The sequence below is a fragment of the Lutra lutra genome, chromosome X (genome assembly GCF_902655055.1).
Source record: "Lutra lutra chromosome X, mLutLut1.2, whole genome shotgun sequence".
Lineage (NCBI taxonomy): Eukaryota > Metazoa > Chordata > Mammalia > Carnivora > Mustelidae > Lutra > Lutra lutra.
In genome coordinates, this window is record NC_062296.1 from 52,420,324 (window position 1) to 52,440,068 (window position 19,745).

General features: G+C 36.7%; 1 protein-coding gene across 4 annotated transcripts in view; it reads left to right on the forward strand.

Moving 5' to 3' along the window:
- Positions 1-19,745, forward strand: part of OPHN1 (oligophrenin 1) — a 559,535-nt gene that overhangs the window by 419,896 nt on the left and 119,894 nt on the right. The window lies entirely within an intron of this gene.

Sequence of the window (19,745 nt, forward strand, 5' to 3'; positions counted from 1 at the left end):
CAGATGGCCCTTCATCTGGCTCTAAGCTTTCTAGCAGCCAGTACCATCCTAGGAAGGTATAATTCAATAAAAACTTTTCTGCAGGGGGAGGAGTCTAATGACACAGTCTAAACCCAAGCTCTGCCACTTACCACCTATATTTGGTGGGATACAGGTTAGGTTTCTAAGACTCTACATACAAACACAGTGGCTCCAACAAAAGAAACATTTATTACTTGATTAGGGAATAGTCCAGTAAAGTATTCCAGTGCTGGTATGGTGACTTGACAGGGGCAAGAACCCAGTTTCCTTCTTTCTTGTTGTCTGCCATCTCTAAGGTACTGCTTCACCTGCATGACCAAATAAATACCTTCTATATTATATCAGTTGAGAAGGATGAAAGAAAGTCAAATGAAGGATATAACACTTTCCTTTAAGGCCAGGACCTGGAAATCACGTATATCACTTTTATGTAAATAAATGGTATGTAAATACCATTCCAGAATAATCCAGTGGTCACATCTGGTGGTTGAGTTAAGGAAGTATAGTTTTCATTTGGGGCCCTCGAGTGACCAGATAAGTCTTTAGTTCTTTTTCTAAAAGAAAATAAGATAATATATATTGGATTACAACTGGCATTCTCTGCTATATTATCTGTGTAGCATCAAACAACTTCTCTGATAGTCATTTTTTAGCTGAAATGTGAAGATGATAATAAACCTATACTATGTGAAAGTCACATGTCCAAGGCTACTTAGCTAGTATGAGAGACAGGGTTTAAATCCAAGTAGCTTGGCTCAGAGTTGAAGTACTTAATCACCATGAAGTGCTGCCTGATCAGTCATTTTTGAATGGTGATATTATTGGGCATAGAGGACAATTTGGGATTATCAAGGATGGGTACTTGCAGAGAAGTACGACTTATGTAAGTACTAAATATGGAAATAAAGGAAAATAGGGAAAGGAAATTTCAAGGAGATGACCCAGCATGAACAAAGGCCAAAGACCTTAAACTTCAACAAATTTGGTATTGTTGGAACATGAAATAAAAATAGCAGTGGCCAGAGATGTGATTGGAGGCAAACAGGGCCAGGTCCTAAAAGGACCTTGTCTTGTCTAGTTGAAGAGTTTGGAATGTTTGTTATTGTTCCTACAGGGTTGGGAAAGCATTGCTTAGAAGTAGAATAGTATGATGGATAGACTTACATTCAGGAGACGTTTTCTTGTCTGTAGTGTGAAGGATAGATTACAGAGAGAGAGGGTAGTGCCACTGTCAGATCAATAAATAACTGTAGTCTGAGTCAGGGTGGTGGGAAGAGGAACAGGTATAGAAAAGCACAGGACTTAGTGATTAGAAGTGGAAAATGCGGGAGTGGAAGATGTCTGAACTCTGGATTTCTGACTTGGCTGACTAGATGGATGGGGCTGTCTTTCATAAATATAAGAAATACAGAATGGGAAAGTTTGGGGGAAGATGGAAAAAAAACCTCGATTTGCTGCAAGTTGGAAGTCAGATTCCTGAAGGATATTGAGAAAGCAGTATATAGGAAGTAGCTGGAATAAAGTAAGGAATAGCAAAGTTTACTCAAAGAATATATTTATGGTAAGTATTTTAGGCTGTGCAGGTCACAGAAATCTTTCACAACTATTCAGTTCCACCTTTATATTGGAAAAGCAGCCATAGACAACATATGAACAAATAAATATTCCAATAGAACTCTGTTTATAAAATAGGGAGCAGGCCTATGGGCTGTAATTTCTTGACTCTTGGTCTAAAGCCCAAATTTCATTTATTGATTAATTACTTGAGTGATATTCATTCAACCAATATGTATTGAGTACCCTCTATTTGCCCGGTACTATTTTAGGCCCTGGAGATACAGCCCTTTACATTCATCTTTAGAATTTACATTCTAAAGGAAGTAGAAAAACAATATGCAAAATAAGCAAAATACATAGTATGTTAGATGGTAATGAACATTAAGAAGAAAAATAAAGCAGAGAAGAGGAATAGGAAATGTTGGAAAGTGGTTTTGCAATTTTAAAATACAATAAGGCCTCACTAAAAGGACAAATTTTGAGCAGAGATCCATAGGAAATAAAGGAGTGATTTTTTTTTTCAGGTAATCTGAGGGAAAAGCATTCTAGGCTGAGATAATGGTACGCACAATATCCCTGAAGCAGAAGTGTGCCTATCATGTTCAAAGTGCAAAAGTCTTTTTTAGCTAAAAAAGCTAAAAATGATTCAACAAACAAATAAAAAAGAAATATAAGAAGATGGATTCAGGAAGAAAATAGAGAAAGCTGAGTAAATTCTATAGGTCCTTAGAATCCATTGGAAGGACTTTGATTTTACTGTATCTGAGTAAGATAAAAGGGAGGTTTTTAAGAGAAATAACACAATTTGATTTATGTTTAGCAGGACTATTCTGGATGCTGTGTGGAAATAAAGGTAGAAGGAAGGAAACTAATTAGGAAGCTGTTTTAACAGTGCAATCAGAAAATGGTTGTACTTTAGATGAGGATAGTAATAGTGGAGATGGTAAGAAGTGGTCAAATTCTAAATGTATTTTGAAGTCAGAGCCAACAGGATTTGCTGACAAATCACATGCGGAATATAGAAGAGAGGAGTCATGGGTAACTTCCAGGTTTTTAATCTGAGCATTTGGAAGGATGAAGTTGCCATTTACTGAGATATATAAGAATGAAGGAGGACAGATTTGAAAGGAAAAAAAAAAAGCATGAGTTCAGCCTGTGCAACATCTAAGGTCAGAGAAGAAAACAGGAATAGAGAAATAGAGTTGGCCTTTAACAGCATAGAGATGGTGTTTAAGACATATGAATGAATATTTTTGCCTAACGAATACTTGTGTGAGAGAATAAATGTTAAACCAAGAATTGAAAACTAAGAAGTGCCAATGTTTGAAGGGCCAATGGAAGAGATTACAAAACAGATTGAGAAGGATTGGTCAATGACGGAACTAGGAGATAGGGGAGCCACAGGCCCTGGAAATGAGAGAGTCTTAGGAAGGAAAGAGAGGACAGAAGTTTCAATTTCTCAAGACATATCATGTCAGACAAGCACTGAAAAGTACCTACCGCTCTAAATGTTGGTGATTTTTTAAAAATAAAAGCAATGTATATACATGGCAAAAAACACAAACCATAAAGAATAGAACACATTTCTATCCTTTACCTATGCTCAACTCCTAATTCCAATCTTCATTTCAATAATTTCTTGTCACTTTGGTGAAGGAAAAAAGTACATATATACACATATACATGCACTAAAATATTTGACATATTTTATATGCATATATTATTCTTCTACTTAGTACAGCTAAAATCTCTGGGCATTATATATAAAAATGACACAAGAAGACTCTCAAATATGGAAGGAAGAAGGTGAACCAGACTGGCTAGGGACCTTAGGACCTGAGGAATGATATGACCACAACTCACCTAGATTTTGTCTTTGCCTCATCTCCCAGATTGGGTAGTGTAGAAGCTGACAACCTGAGAACACCAACAGGTACAGTCAAAAAAGGTATCAACAAAAGCCTACTCTCTTTAGACAAAGGACCTGGAAAGGAACAGCCCTAAAACACAGAAAAAATTTTAGATAGTAACCTCTCTATTCCAACAAGATAGCACAGAAGAAAAATTCAGCCCTACCTCCACTCCTTCCAGCAAATGCTGAGTGGAGAATCTAGATTTCTACCTTTTCTAGGCTGTAACAATCACCTGAGCCTTTCTCCCCTGATTCCATGCAGGCCAAGTGGGGACCCAGACTTTCCTCCTTACCTGGTGGTAATGAGACACCATCCTCCACTTTCAATGGTATCGGTGGAGACTACATGAAGCACCTGGACACCCATGCCTATTTGGCATTGGAGTAACATCAGAGGAGGCTTGGTAGAAATACAGGACTTTAACCACCACTCAGTGGTAATAAGGTTAGCACACTATGCTTTCAGTGGAGAAGAGACCATATGGGGAGCAGTAATGAGATACCCCTCCTCCTCCAGCCAGAGTGGTATCAGCAGAGGTGTAGTGAGAAGTCTGAACACCTATACCTGCCTAGCAATAACAAGAAGTTCTTACCTTCCACTGAGATGTCAATGGAAGACAAGTGGAAAACCTGGACTTTCACTCCATCCTGGCAGAAATGAGGCAGTGCTCCTCCTACCTTATAGTGGTAGTGTCAGAGGAGGCCTGCTATAACAGAAGATAAGTAAGATCAAGACTCATATAGTACCCAAATTGTACAGGCCTCAGTCAAAAATCATTTGTCAAAATCTTACCAAGATGATTCATCACAACATGAATGAGAAAAGACCATCAATAGAAATCAACACCAAGATGACACAGATGTTAATGATCTGACGAGAATTTTAAAGTAGCCACTATAAAAATGCTTTAATGAGCCATTAGGAATACATTTGAAAAAAAAAATAGAGAATCTCAGCAAAGTAATAGAAAGTTTCTGCAAAGAAGTACAGATTCAGGGGTGCCTGGGTGGCTCAGGGGGTTAAAGCCTTTGCCTTCAGCTCAGGTCATGATCCCAGGGTCCTGGGATCAAGCCCCACATTGGGCTCTCTGCTCAGCATGGAGCCTGCTTCTTCCTCTCTCTTTCTCTGCCTGCCTCTCTGCCTACTTGTGATCTCTATCTGTCAAATAAATAAATAAAATCTTTAAAAAAAAGAAATACAAATTCAGCAAATAAATAGAAGATATAAAGAAGAACTAAGTGAAAATTATAGAACTGCAAAATGCAATAAATAAAAGTTAAAAATCCAATGGATGGGCTCAACAATAGAATGGAGAGGACAAGGGAGAGAAACTGATCTTTTAGAATAACAGAAGTCATTCAATCCAAACAACAGAAGACTAAGAGAAATTGTTGCTAGCAGACCTCTCCTAGAAGAATGGCTAATGTAAGTTCTCTAAACAAAAAAGACACAATGAAAGAAGGAATCTTAAAATATCGGGAAAGATAAATGAACAATAGAAAAAGCAAATATGTGGGTAAATTTTATACTTTTCTTTTCCTCTTCAGTTTCCCAATTGTGTTTGATGGTTAAAGCAAATTGTGTTTTAGCTTTATTGGGATAAAACAAAATTTACAGTATGATCTGATGTGATCCTCAATGTATACGACAGAAAAGTTTAAGACAATTGTATTATAAAAGGGGGAGCATAAAGAACATTAGAAGGAGGTAAGATTTGTACATTTCAGCAAACAGGTAAAATGCTGAAACCAGTAGCCTGTGATGAGTTATATATGTAAAATGTAATACCTAAAACTACCACTAAAAATCTATACAATGAGATACACTCAGAAACACTATAGATAAGTCAAACTGGAATTATAAAAAGTGGTCAAGAAAACACAGAAATCTTAAGCCTTTATGTTTTATGTAATAAACAACAAAACTTCCATAGACATGAAACAAAAATCTGTGGAGCTGAAAGGAAAAATAGAAAAATTTACAATTATACTCAAAGACTTTAGCACCCCTGTCTCAGAACCTTTTTACACTGTTGGTAGGAATGCAAACTGGTACAGCAAATCTGAAAAACAATATGGAGATTCCTCAAAAAAGTTAAAAAGAGGGGCACATTGGTGGCTCAGTAAGCTTCTGCCTTCAGCTCAGGTCATGATCTTGAGGTCCTGGGATAGAGCCCTGTATCAGGCTCCTTGCTCCCTGCTCATTTTCTCTCTCTCTCTTTCTCCCTCTCTCTCTTCTCTTTCTTTCTCATGCTCTCTCTCTCTCTCTCTCTCTCAAATGAATAAATAAATCTTTTTAAAATGTTAAACATAGAACTACCCTAGGACCCAGCAATTGCACTACTAGATATATACCCAAAAAAATACAGATTCAAAGGGGCACATGCCCCCCAATGTTTATATCAGCATTATCAAAATAGCCAAATTGTTGAGCCCAAAGAGTCCAGATGTCCATTGACTGATGAGTGGGTAAAGAAGTGGTGTATTTATACAATGGAATATTACTCAGCCATCATAAAGAATGAAATCTTGCCATTTGTAACAATGTAGACAGAGCTAGAATGTACTGTGCCAGGTGAAAATAAGTCACTCAGGGAAAGACAAATATCACATGATTTCACTGATATGTGGAATTTAAGAAACAAAACAGATGAACATAGGGGAAAGGAAAAAAGAGCAGGAAGCAAACCATAAGAGATACTTAATGATCATTATCAAACTGAAGGTTGATGGAGGCAGTCAGGGATTGGGCTAAATGGCTGATGGGTATTAAGGAGGGCACTTGTGATGAGCACTGGGTATTGTATATACGTGATGAATCACTAAATTCTACTCCTGAAACTAATGTTATACTATATGTTAACTAAAATTTAAATAAAAACTCAAAATATTTTAAAAAATAATACCTCTCTCTCAACAACTGAAAGAGCATCTAAATAGAAATTCAGAAATTATTTAGAAAAATTCAAGAACACCATCAACCAACAGAACTTATAGAATGCTCCACCCAACAACAGCAAAATATAAATTTATTTTCAGTGGTGACAGAACACATACCAAGATAGACCATATCCTGGGCCATAAAACAAACTTTAAAAGACCTTAAAAATGGAATTATGCATAATGTCTTCTCTGACCACAGTGGAATCAAACTAAAAATCAGTAACAAAAGGCAACATAAGGCTTAGAGGGAAGAATGGCAACATTGAAGAACCCAGGTTCTCCATCCTCCCCACAAAGATCAATGATTGGATAGATGTCTGTGAACACAAATAGCTCTGACAGACCTCTAGAGTTCATTTAGGAAGTTTTAACAACACAGTGGAACCAAGAGAAAAAAAAAAAAACCTGAGAATAATTGTGCTAGAAGAGAAAAAAGACTGACTTTATTTGCCTATATCATCCCATTCTCCAAGGTGTCATTGTTCAGTGCCAAGAAAGAACTTCCCAGCTAGAAAATCTTCCCCTCACCATGAAAGGAAGAATAATGTGAACAACCAGCTTCTCCATCCTCTCAGGGCACTATGTGAAGGTCCATCTTCAGTTTTACCCCACTCAGATTAGCAAAGCTGAGATGTACATAGCTGGCTCGGAATAAGGAAGAAAAGCATAGGCTGTTACAGACATGCACTGGGAGTGATCACAGTTCACAGATACCTGCTCTGCAGGCAAACTCAGCAGATTTCATCACTGCTAAAGCCAACAGTCAGCACAGTCAGTGTGAACCCACTGTAGATTTCACCAGCTTTCTCCCCATAGGTAGTCATGTTCCCTAATGCCAGCCACCTGAGTTACTCTCTACTCCCTCACCCTTGATGGAGCCCAGGAACCACACTGGCAGTCATCCAAGATCTCTGCAGATGCCCAAGTTTAAAATGCCTGCCTGGGACTTGTGCCACCCCCACTGGAGCCCAAGAGACATGCTTACAGCCTGCTTGGGCCTCTGCAGCTTAATGAGTGGAAAATGCCAGCCTAGGTCCCCTAGGCTGACCACTACCACCGTGCGCTCATTGTGGGCTAGTCTAATCCAGCTGTGCAGCTGCATACCACTGGTCTGACACCCGTCTTTGGCTTCTACCACAGCACATACCTTCTGAGGTAAGAATGTGCAAACATGGGGCACCAGGCTGGCTCATTCATTGGGCATCTGCCTTTGGCTCGGGTCATGGTCTCAGGGTCCTGGGATCGAGCCCCACATCAGGCTCCCTGCTTAGTGGGAAGCCTGCTTCTCTCTCTCCCACTCCCCCTGCTTTTGTTCTCTCTCACTATATCTTTCTCTGTCAAATAAATAAATAAAATCTTCAAAAAAAAGAATGTGCAAACATGGTCGAGCATGCCAAAAGCCTGGTCTCTCCAGCACCATTATGCTCACTGGTAGCTAGCCCTCCATGCACATGCTTGCACTTAGCCCAACCCTTATCACCAGTAACACTGTAGTGTGCATGCCCTTGGGCAGAGTGTGAGCATACCAACAACCAGGGTCTCTACAGCTGCTTGTGGACCCAGATCAGGCAGTGCCTTCTGTCACTAGCTGACACTACTATGCCTACCTTTAGCTAGCCCCTCCAGCTGTGCATCTCCACACCCCAGCCTGAACCCCATCACCAAGCTCCACTGATGTATATATGCCTGAGGGTAGAATGTACACCCATGTGAGATCACACTGATGTCCAGGAACTCTGCAGTAGTCAGTGAGCCCATAGATGGCCCCAGCCCTTGCTGCCTGCTCTGGTCCCAACACTATGTGTATGTCTGCAAATGACCCCTGCCTATACATAGGCACCTTTAACTGGATCTTACAGCTGAGTGTGTATACCACCAGGTCAAGCCACCACTGCTATCTGTCATTATCTCTAGCTGCTGGACCCAGAGGTGACACTTGGGTACCCAGCAACACTTGCATCCACTGTGGACCCCCTGAAGTGCTCACTAAGGGTCACACAGTTGATAATCCTGTGGAGCCCAGCAGCCTGAACTAAAGAGACAACATACTCCCTCTAGACCTGGTGCTACCATGTTCTCCCACACTTAGAACTCTGTACCGCTAGACTAAGGATCATAGCACACCTAAGCATGCCCCCACTTATAGGTGAAAGGTTTCTTTTCCAAAAGTAACTCTATGAAGTCTAAAAGAGGTGACTGGTTCTTCCAGTGAGCAGATATCTACACAAGGCTATAAGGATCGAAAGAATGTGGAAACATTTCTCCACCACAGGAATACAGTAAACCTCCAATAACTGGCTTCAAAGAAATGGAGATCCAGGAATTGCCTGACAAAGAATTTATTTTTTTTTTTATTTTATTTATTTATTTGACGGAGAGATCACAAGCAGGCAGAGAGGCAGGCAGAGAGAGAGGAGGAAGCAGGCTCCCTGCTGAGCAGAGAGCCCGATGCGGGGCTCGATCCCAGGACTCTGAGATCATGACCTGAGCCGAAGGCAGTGGCTTAACCCACTGAGCCACCCAGGTGCCCCGTGACAAAAAAATTTAAAATAATTGTTATACAGATGCCCAGAAACTATAAGAGAACACAAATAAATAGTGTAACAGTATCAGGAAAACAATCCAAGAACAAAACAAGAAGTTGAGAGACACCTGGGTGGTGCAATTGGTTGAGTGTCCAACCCTTGGTTTCAGCTCAGGTCATGATCTCAGGGTCGTGACATTGAACCCCATGTCAGGCTCCAGACTCAGCATGGATTCTGCTTGAGATTCTCTCTCCCTCTCCCTCTGCCCCTCCTGCTCATGTTTTCTCTCTCTAAAATAAATAAATAAATCTTTTTTAAAATGAGAAGTTCAACAAAGAGAAAACAAAAAAGAAACAAATTTGGATCTGAAAAATACAATGACTGAACAAAAGAATTCAATAAAGAACTTCAAAAACAGACTTGAGCAAACAGAAGCATCAGTGAGTTAGAAGACAGATCAATTGAAATTATCCAGTAAAAGGAGAAAAAAAAAAGAATGGAAAGGAGTGAAAAAAGTCTACTGGACTTATGGGACAACGTCAAGCAAAATAATGTACTTCCAGCAAAATAGTGTACTCCCAGAAGGAAGAGAGAGGGAGAAAGGGATTGAAAGCTTAAAGGAATAATGACAGAGAACTTCCCAAACCTGGGGAAAGATTTAGACATCCACATTCATGAAGCTAATAGGTTATCACAAAATTTTATTCCAAAACAACTTGTCAAAGACACAATAATAAAACTGTCTAGGGGCGCCTGGGTGGCTCAGTGGGTTAAGCCGCTGCCTTCGGCTCAGGTCATGATCTCAGGGTCCTGGGATCGACCCCGCATCGGGCTCTCTGCTCAGCGGGGAGCCTGTTTCCCTCTCTTTCTCTCTCTGCTTGCCTCTCTGTCTACTTGTGATCTCTCTCTGTCAAATAAATAAATAAAAATCTTTATAAAAAAAACTGTCTAAAACTAAAGATCAGAGAATTTTTAAAGCAGCAAGAAAAAAGTATTCTCTCGTAAAAAGGAACCCCCATAAGACCATTACTGAATTTCTCAGCAAAGACCTTATAGTTCAGGAGAAATAGGATGATATATTCACAGTGCTAAAAGAAAGAAACTGCCTACCAAGAATATTTTACCTAACAAAATTGTCCTTCAGATTTGAAGGTGAAACCTAATAAACAAAAGCTGAGGGAATTCATCACCACTAAACCTGCCTTACAAGAAATTCTGAAGAGTTCTTTAAGCTGTAACAAAAATACACTAATTAGTAATGTGAAAATATGTAGCACATTGGTAAAGGTGAGCATATAGGCAAATTCAGAATACCCTAATACTATAATATGGTCATGTGTTAGCTACTTATTTCTAAAAGCTAAAGGACAAAAGTTTTAAAACTAGTTAGCTTCAACAATACATTAATAGATATGCAATATTTAAAAAGGCATAAATGGGGGTGCCTGGGTGGCTCAGTCAGTTGAGTGTCTGCCTGTGGACTGGGTCGTGATCCTGGTTTCCTGGGATTAAACCCGGCATCCTGCTCCCTGTTCAGTGGGGGGCCTGCTTGTCCTTCTCCCTCTGCCCCTGCCCTGCTTGTGCTCTTTCTCTCTCTCTCTCAAATAAATACATAGAATCTAAAAGGATAGAGTATTGGAATGAGATCCAAGTTAAATTATTAGCATAAAATAGGCTGTTTTATATAAAATGTTTTATGTAAGTTTCACACCAATCACAAAAAACTTACAGTAGAATCACAAAAGATAAAGAGAGGAGAATCAAAGCACACCACTTAGAAAATAATCAATTTATCCATAAAAAGGGCAACAAGAAATGAAAAAAAATAGAGCTAGAAATAGCCGAAGAACAATTAATAAGATATTAGTAAGATTTTATCAATAATTACTCTAAATATTAATGGATTGAATTCTCCAATCAAGAGGCATAGAGTGGCTAGATGGATTAAAAAAAACCAGGACCCTATGATATGCTAAAAGAGACTTATTTTAGATTTAAGGACATACAGGCCTGAAGTGAAAAGAGGCCAAAAAATAGTCCAGACATGTGGAAACCAAAAGAGAACAGGGGTAGCTATACTTCCATAAGACAAAATAGAATAAACTAAAAATAATAACAAAAGATAAAGATGAACTTTCTATAATGATAAGGGGGTCAATTCATCAACAATATGTAGCTATCGTAAATATATGTGTATGCAATATGACAGCACCTATATATATTTAGCAAACACTATCAGCAAAAACTGTAAGAGAGAAATAGAGAAAAGTACAATAGTAGAGGACTTAAATACCCCCACTTCAACAATAGATAGATCATCCAGACAGAAAATCAACAAGAAAACAATGGACATTGTTATGCCCCAATAAGGGGTCCGTGATTAAAGGAGACTGATATAAAGCGAAGATCAAGCAAAGCTTTACATCACGCCAAGCATCAAGAATCTAACCGAACGTTCGGGGACGCACCTCTTACAAGAGAGGGCGACCCTTCTGTTTCACAGACCAGCTTTTAAGGGCAAAGGCCATGCGGTCGGGCCTGGCCACACACAGGTGACCAATGAGATTGTAACACACACAATAAACTCCACAGTGATGCCAAGTGACCAACTGAGTTACAATTTACCCTAGTAGACAATTGATTTAGCCTATCATACCTTGGTTAGGATTGGCACCCAAAAGGCTCCCAAAGGGCGGGGCCCATACTCCTTGGTAACCAAGGAGACAGTATGCATCCCCCCACTGATTGGATGTCTCCACCTGGCCTGACCCACCCTTGTATCTGGGCTTTGTTACCTGGAGCTGGTTTCTGGGACTTGTTTTTAAGTGAATCCCCTGAGGGAAGGGGAGCAGGGACAGCTTAACTTTAATGAAAGCCTCTTGCTAAGTAGGTCCTTACAGACATGAACCATATTTTAGACCAAATGGAACTGACAGATATATATAGCACATTTATTCCAACTGCAGCAGAATGCACATTCTTCTCAAGTGTACCTAGAATAGTCCCCAGAGTAGATCACATGATAGGTCATAAAACAAATCTTAGCAAATTTTAGAAGACTGAAATTATACCAAGCATTTTTTCCAACCCCAATGGTATGAAACTGAAAATCAATAACTAGAAGAAAGCTGGAAAATTCACAAATATGTGAAGATTAAGCAACATGATCCTGAATAATGAATAGGTCAAAGAAAAAAAATCAAAAGAGAAATCTAATAATATCTTGAAATAAATGAAAACAGAAGCACAGTAGTACAGTAAGAGAATCATTCTACATGATCAAGTGGGATTTATCCCTGGGATGCGAGGGTGGTTTAACCAAGTCATTAAATGTGATACACCACATTAATAGAATGAAAATTAAAAAAAAAAAAATCCCCATAGGAGTAGGAAGAACATTTGAGAAAACACATCATTTCATGATAAAAATGCTTAACAAATTGGGTAAAGAAGGAACATACCCCAGAACAATCAAAAGGATATATATGACAAACCCACAGCCAACACTGTACTCAATGGTAAAAATCTGAAAACCTTTTCTCTAAAATCAGGAACAAGGTGCCCACTCTTACCACTCTTATTTAGCATAGAATGTAAGTTATAGCCAGAGCAGTTAGGCAAGAAAAATAAAGGCATCCAAATAAGAAAAAAAAGAACTAAAATTGTTTTCATTTGCATGTGATATGATCTTATATTTAGAAAATCCTAAAGGCTCCACCAAAAACCTGGTAGAACTAATCAGCAAATTTAGTAAAGTTGCAGGGGCGCCTGGGTGGCTCAGTGGATTAAAGCCTCTGCTTTCAGCTCAGGTCATGATCCCAGGGTCCTGGGATCGAGTCCCACATCAGGCTCTCTGCTCAGCAGGGAGCCTGCTTGCCTCCCTCTCTCTCTGCCTGCCTCTCTGCCTACTTATGATCTCTGTCTGTCAAATAAATAAATAAAATCTTTAAAAAAAATTAGTAAAGTTGCAGGATACAAAATCAACATACAGAATACAATTGTGTCTCTACACATTAGCAAAAAGAAATGTGAAAAAGAAGGAAAGGAAACATCCCATTCACACGCAATAACATAAATAACAATAAAATGCTTAGGAATAAATTTAAATGAGGAGGTGAAATATCCATATCCTGTAAACTCTAAGACTTTAATGAAAGAATTTTAAAAGACACAAACAAATAGAAACATGTCTTGCATTCATGGTTTGGAAAAATTAATATTGTCAAAATGTCTGTTTACCCAGATCCACCTATAGAGTTAATGTAATCCTTATAAAAATTCCAATAACATTTTTCACAAAATTGGAAAAAAAAACCCAGAATTTTTGTGGAGTAACAGAAGTGCCCAAATAGCCAAAGCAATCCTGAGAAAGAACAAAGTCAGAGGTATCATACTACCTTATTTTGAACTAAATAAAGCTGTAGTAATTAAAACTATATGGTACTGGCATAAGAAATAGACACATAGACCAATGGAACTGAAGCATGAACTCGGAAATGACCCTCACATATATGGTCAAGTAGAATTTGACAAGGGAACCAAGAGTACTCATTAGGGAGAGAATAGTGTCTTCCATAAATGGTGCTGGGAAAACTGGATAACCATATGCAGAAGAATGAAATTGGAACCCTATCTTACACTACTTATAAAAATTGACTCAAAATGGATTAAAAACTTAAATATGAGACTTGAAACCATAAAAATCCTAGAAGAAAACATAGGGAAAATTCTCCTTGACATTGTCTTTATAGTGAATTCCTAGATATAACACCAATAACATAAGCAATAGAAGGAAAAATAAGTAGGAGTACATCAAACTAAAAAGCTTCTGCACCATAAAAGAAACAATCAATGAAGTGAAAAGGCAAAGTATAGAATTGGAGAAAATATTTGCAAACCATATTTTTGATAAGAGGTTAATATCCAAAATATATGAAGAACTCAACTCAATGGTAAAAATCCAAACAACCCAATTTTAAAGAGAGCATAGGAACTGAACAGACAGTTTATCAAGGAAATCATACAAGTAGCCAATAGGTACATGAAAAAGTGTTCAACATCACTAATTAATAGGGAAATAATAATCAGAATCACTTCACACTATTTAGAATGGCTATCTTCGAAAATACAAGAGATAGCAAGTGTTGGCGAGGATGTGGAGAAAAGGAAACCCATGTGCACTTTTAGTGGGAGTACAAATTGGAAAACAGTGTGGATATTCCTCAGAAAATTAATAATAGAACTACCATATGACCCAGAAATCCCATTTCAGGGTCTATATCCAAAGGAAATGAAAACAGGTTCTCAAAGAGATGACTGTACCCCTTTGTTCATTGCAACATTATTCCCAATAGTCAAAATATGGAAGTAAGCTAAGTGTCCATGAGAAAGAAGGAAAATCTGTGGTTTGTGATAACTGGATAAGCTTTCAGGGCATTATGCTAAGTGAAATAAATCAGAGAAAAATAAATATTGTATGATATTACATATTTTGTGGAAACTAAAAAACCAAATTTAGAAAACAAAAAGTAGAGTGGTAATTATCAGGAGATGAGAGGTGGAGAAAATGGGGAGATATTGGTTAAGGAGTATGAACTTCCAGTTATGAAATTAGCAAGTTCTGGAGACCTAATGTATAACATGGTGATTAGAGCTAATAGTCTATATTGTATACTGGAAAGTTCCTCAGTGAATTTATATGCTCTAAACACAAAAGAAAGATGGTAATTATGTGTTGGGATAGAGGTGGTAGCTAGTGTTGTGGTGATATCATTCTGCAATATAAAAATCTATTAAATAAACATGTTGTGTACGTTAAGCTTACACATATACAATGTTATAGGTCAGTTAAAATTCAATGAAGCTGAATAAAAGAAAGGCAAAATGAGAAACTCCAAAAGCATGAATATTAAACACACTTCCAAATAATTCATGTGTAGATAAGGAGGTCTCAAGAGAAATAAGAAATTACACTGAACTGAATGACAATATAAATACATGTCAAAATTTTACAGAAAACAGCTAAAGTAGTGAGAATAGGGAAATCATAGGATTGAATATTTTATTTTATTTTATTTTAAATACTTATTTTAGAAAAGAAAAACAAGTGTGAAGTCAGTAATCTCAATTGCCCACTTCAAGAACTTAGAAAAGGAAGTGTAACATAAATCCAAAGCAAGTAGAAAGTAGAAAATAATAAATATAAATAATAAAGATAAGATAGAAATACCTGGAATTGAAACCAGAATAGTAGAGAAAACCAATGAAAGAGCTGGGTACAAAGAACAAGTATCCAGAGATCAATAAAATTGACAATCCTCTTAGAGCATTGAGAAAGAAAACCAGACAGTAAACATAAGCTGCCAATAAGAGGGAAAAGTAGAGGGTATCATATTAACCCTGTGGATCTGAAAAGGATAATAAGAGAATAATATAAACAATTCTGTGTACATAAATTTAACAACTAAGATGAAACAGACCAGTTCTTTAAAAAGCACTGACTACCAAAACCCACCCAACACGAAATAGATTATTTGAATAGCCCTAAAACTATTAAGAATATCCAATTCATAATTAAAGTAGCATCTGAAGAAATCTTTGGCCCAGATGGTTTTACTAGAGAATTCTACCAACTGTTTAAAGAAAATGTAAGACTAATTCTAATCATTCCTTTTAGAAAATAGAATGGGAGCCCTTCCAAATCATTGTATGAAGTCAGTATTCTCCCGATACCAAAACCAGAAAAAAATTACAAAAAAAGAAAACCATAGACCAATATCCCTCATAATTTAGGGGTAAGAATCATACAAAATGTTACCAGATAGATACATATGTATATATATTAAAGGTTTACATTTAAAGGTATAATCATTTTGAGCTAATTTTTATATAATATGTGAAGTTTAAGTTTTATATTTTTATATAATATGTGAGGTTTAGGTTTTATATAAATAGGTATTTATATAAACATTGTATTATTTTATGTATATACATATACATACATACATACATATACATATATATATTATGCTCAAGTGGAATTTATTCCAGGAATGTAAGGTGGCCAAACATGATTTGAAAATCAGTCAATATAAACTACTATATTAACAGGCTAAAGAAGCAAAATCATATGATCATACCTATTTCTACAGAATAAGTACTTGAAGAAATCAACATATATTCATAAAGAAACAAAAACCTAGCAAATTAGGGATAGGGGATAATTATCTCAATTTGGTAAAGAACATCTACAAAAATAAATAGATAAATAAATAAAACCTATAGCTAACTTCAGACTATATGGTGAGATAGTGAAAGCTTTCCTTTTAAGATTGAGAATAACACAAGAATGCTTTATCTCACCACTGCTGTATACACCATAGTAATAGAATTCTACCCTGTGCAATTTGGCAAGAAAAGAAGATAAAACACATACAGGTCAGAATGAAAGAAATATAACTTTCTCTACATGCTGATGGCATGATTGTTGACATAAAAAAATCATAAAGAATCTATTAAGAAAACCTCCTACAACTAATAAGGGAATTTATCAAGGTTACGGGGTACAGGGCCAACATGCAAAGCTCAATTGCATTTTTATTTTATTTATTTTATTTTTTAAAAGATTTTATTTATTTATTTGACAGAGAGAGACCACAAGAGCAGAAACACAAGCAGGGGGAGTGGGAGAGGGAAAGCAGGTTTCCCACCAAGCAGGGAGCCTGATGTGGGGCTCGATCCCAGGACCCTGGGATCATGACCTGAGCCGAAGGCAGACACTTAACAACTGAGCCACTCAGGCACCCATCAATTGAATTTTTATATACTAGCAATGAACATGTGGAAAATGAATTAAATATACAATTTACAAACTCTCAAAAACAAGTAAAACAAGTAGCTTTACATCAAATAAAACACAGGATTTATATGCTGAAAATTACAAAATGCTGATGAAAGAAGTAAAGGACAATACAGGTAAATTTAGAGACATCTTGTGCTCATGAAGTGGAAGATTCAATGTAATGAATATGTTCTTTCTAAACTGATATATAAATTTAAGGTAATTCAGATCAAAATCTCAACAAAATATTTTGTGGATAGAAGGACACCTGGGTGACTGAGTTGGTTAAGCATCTGCCTTTGACTTAGGTCATGATCCCAGGGTTCTGGGATCAAGTCACACATCGGGCTCCTTGCTTAATGGGGAGTCTGCTTCTCCCTCTGCCTGCTACTTACTCCCTCTGCTTGTGCTCTCTCTCTGACAAATAAATAAATAAGATCTTTAAAAATATTTCGTAGATAGAGACAAGATTATACTAAAATACATATAGAAAAACAAGGGAACTAGAAGAGCTAATGCAGTTTTGAAAATAAAGAATAAATTAGGAGGTATTACTAATATTAATTCTTACTATATTGCTGCAGTAAGCAAGACACTGTAAGATTGGCAGATGGATAAACACATAGATCAATGGAAAAGAATGGAGAATCCACAAATAGCCTCACAAAGTACAGCCAAATTGTTCTTGGAAAAGGTACCAAATTATATCAAAGGACGAAGGATAGCCTTTCCAACAAATGGTTGAAATTGCATATCTATAGGCAACAAAAGTAAACTTCAACCTAAACCTCACATATTATATAAAAATTAGCTCAAAATGATTATGCATTTAAATATAAAACTATAAAACTTTTAGAAGATACATGAGAGAAAATGTTTGGAATCTATTGAAGAGTCTTATTGAAGAACTTTTAGACATGACAACAGAAACACAAACCATTAAAGAAATCAATAAATTGGATTTCATCAAAATTAAAAACTTTTCTCTCTGAATGACCTTTTTAAAAAGATGAAAATCAAGCTACCAATGTAGAGAAAATATTTGCAAACCATATATTTGACAAAGGACTCATATCTAGAATATATAAAGAACTCTGAAAAGTCAATAGTAAAAGTCAAACAATCCAATTAGAAAATGAGCAAGATGTGAAAAAGATGTGTGATTGACAAATAAGCACATGAAAAGGTGTTTAAGATCATGAGGCATTGGGGAAATGCTAATTTAGATCACAAGGAGATATCACTGCATAACTATTAAAACAATCAAAAATAGTAATAACACCAAATGCTGGTATTATTATATGCAGAAATTGGATCTCTCATATTCTTCTGGTGGGAATATAAAGTGGTATAGCTACTCTAAAATAAAGTTTTGCAAGTTCTTAAAAAGAAAACCTAACATATACTTACTATATAAATCATCATTTACACTCCTGAGCATTTATCCCAGAGAAATAACGTGTCCACACAAAATCTCTACAGGCATTTTAATAGCAGCTTTATTTGTAAACAATAGCCAAAAAGTAGATACAATTTAGATGTCCTTCAATGGGTGAATGGTTAAACAAATTGCAATAATTAATACAATAGAATACTACTCAGCAATAAAAAGTAATGAATTATTGGTATACACAACAACTGGGATGGGTCTCAAGGGCATTATGCTGAGTGAAAAAGCCTATCTCAGGTTACATACTGTATAATTCCATTTGTATAATATTCTCAAAATGCCAAAATTATAGAGATGAAAACATATTAGTGATTGCCATTTTTTAGTGATGTGGGGGCAAAGAGTGGTGGGTGTGAGTACACAGGGTATACAGGGAGATCTTTGAGATGATGAAATAGTATCTTGATTGAGATTGTGGTTACATGTGATAAGATGGCATAACACTACATACACATTGTGCTAATATTCTTTAGTTTTGATATTATACTGTAGTTATGTAAAATGTCATCTTATGGGGGAAACTGGGTGAGAGGTATGTGCAGCATCTCTGTACTGTCTTTGCAGCATCCTGTGAACCTGTGAATATTTCAAAATAAAAAGTTAGAAAATGTAAATTCAAATTTTTTATTGGTTACATGTGGGAATAATATTTTGGACATAACTGGTTTAATAAAATACATTATACAAATTTTTTTAAAGATTTTATTTATTTATTTGACAGACAGAGATCACAAGTAGGCAGAGAGGCAGGCAGAGAGAGAGGAGGAAGCAGGCTCCCTGCTGAGCAGAGAGCCCGATGCGGGACTCGATCCCAGGACCCTGGGATCATGACCTGAGCTGAAGGCAGAGGCTTTAACCCACTGAACCACCCAGGTGCCCCCATTATACAAATTTTTTAAATGAAGAAATTCTCAACATGCTCATATGGATGATTTCCATTATATACATTTTAACTAAAACAGACTAGTGCTAAAGTATATCTATAATATACTGTGCTTTAAATAAGAAAGAAGGAGATGGAAAAAAATAGAAATATGTCTTCACGTTGTGTAAAATTTTACAGGACAGGTAAACCAGAACCTAATGAATTAGTTACCTGTAGTCATCTGGTGAGTAAAGATTGGTAAGAATGGGATAGTGACAATGGTAGGGAGGAGAGAGGAGCAACTCTTTCAGCATACTTTTTATTTTTTTTTTTTTTTGCATTGGTCTGACTTATAGAATCATAGTAACATTTCATGTACTCAAAAATAACTAAATAAATAAGATCAACCAGGTAGGGGGAAGAACCTAAAGTGAAGTACACACAGTAACAAATTAACCTTATATTACAAATCAGTAATAGCCATATTGAAGAGGATGGGGCAAGAAGAACTAACAACAGTAATTTGGAAAACAGTATTTTTACTCTGTATTATAAGACTAAAGACAAAAAAAAGATTAAAAAAAAGAACTGTACATAAACCACATACTCTAGTTGGTAAATTTATTGCTCAC